Below are 1,667 nucleotides of genomic sequence, written 5' to 3'. Positions count from 1 at the left end.
GACCGGTTGTAGAGCTCAGGCGCTTCAGTCTTGCGGTGTGTGGGCTTAGCTGCTCCGAGGCATGTGTGATTGTCCCAGACCAGGGCTCGTTGGCAGGCGGATTCTTTACCACTGAGCCACTAGGGAAGCCCCCAGGTAGTTTGTATCAAAAGCTTTCACTCCATAAGCAGCATTTACATTATTACGACTTGTGAGTATGTAATACTTTGGCCACCTGATGCGAAGACCTCACTCATTGGAAAAGACCCTGATGCTGGGGTTGATTGAAAGCGGGAGGAGAAGGGAACGACGGAGGATGAGATGGCTGGATGGCATCACAAACTTGATAGACGTGAGTTTGAGTAAACTCTGGGAGTTGGTGATGGACAGGGAGGCCTGGCGTGCTGCAGTCCATGGGGTCACAAAGAGTCGGACAGGACTGAGCGATTAAACTGAACTGAACTGCGAGTATTATTCATGGCTGAATTGTAGTATTCTATGGTTCTGTTTCCTTTCTTGTGAACTTCATGCTTACCCAGGAAGGAGTCCCTGTCTTTCTCCCACAGTTCCCCACCACTGGCTTATTTGTTTGCTTGGTATAATATGTACACTTATGATTATGGTCAAATTCTCTACAAGGCTTGTAAATCTCTCAATGCATTTTAAAGCATCAGTCAATATTTCAGGTGTCTCACGCTCTCTCTCTTTTCGTTTCTTGGAAACGTCCTTTCTTGTCCAGTTTACTGTCCCAATCTGAGCTCACTGCTCTCAAGTTGCAGTGTAGTTGTCTTGCAGGGGTCCAGGAAGATACTGCTTTTCCTCTCTTGAGTTGATGTCCTGTTTCCTAGATCTCCTGTCTTCTTTCTTGTTTTTTTAGATCGCATCTTCCAATAGCATCTTCAGAAGATGCCATAGGGGCTAAATTTTTTGACTTTTGCATAATAATGTAAAATGGCATTATTCTCCCCTCACACTTTACTGAGAGTTTGGTTGGAGAGAATTTTAAGTTGAAAATCATTTTCCCTCAAAATTTTGAAGGCAGTGCACCATTGTTTTCTGACGTCTATATTATTGTTGAAAGAGCCAAGGCCATTTTCCTAATCCTGTTTATTTGACTTTCTCTCTGGAAGTCTTTAGGATAAATCTCAAGAGTATGAAATTTCAGAGATGAACTTGAGAGCAAGCCATTTCCGTTCATTGTGCTGACAGCTCTAGGAAGGATGTTTTCAAGAAAAAAAAAAAAAAAGATAGAGAGAGACAGAGTGAAAGAAATCACCTGAAGTATTAACTAATGCTTTTGAATGCATTGAGAGATTTATACATCTTGCAGATAATTTAACCATGATTACAAATGTATGTGTTAACAGAATACCAAGCAAATAAACTTAGGAGAAGGGAGACAATTATTAGCTCTAAGTTAAGCAAGTTTACAAGAAAAAAACATAATCACAGAATACTCTAAGCTCACCTATGAATAATATTCATGAGACGCAATAATGTAAATGCTGACTACTGCTTTAATGCTTACATCTAGAAAATAGAAAGAATTCAACAACTCAAAAATAAGAAAAACCACCCAAATTTTTAAATGGCATCTGCTTTTAAAATATGAGCAGACACCTCACCAAGGAAGATATTTTACTACTAGCAATTTGCCAAAGAAAAACATGAAAATATGTCTGGAGTAG

The sequence above is a fragment of the Bison bison genome, unplaced genomic scaffold (assembly GCF_000754665.1).
Source record: "Bison bison bison isolate TAMUID 2011002044 unplaced genomic scaffold, Bison_UMD1.0 scf7180017864379, whole genome shotgun sequence".
NCBI lineage: Eukaryota > Metazoa > Chordata > Mammalia > Artiodactyla > Bovidae > Bison > Bison bison.
This window is presented reverse-complemented; position numbering follows the sequence as displayed.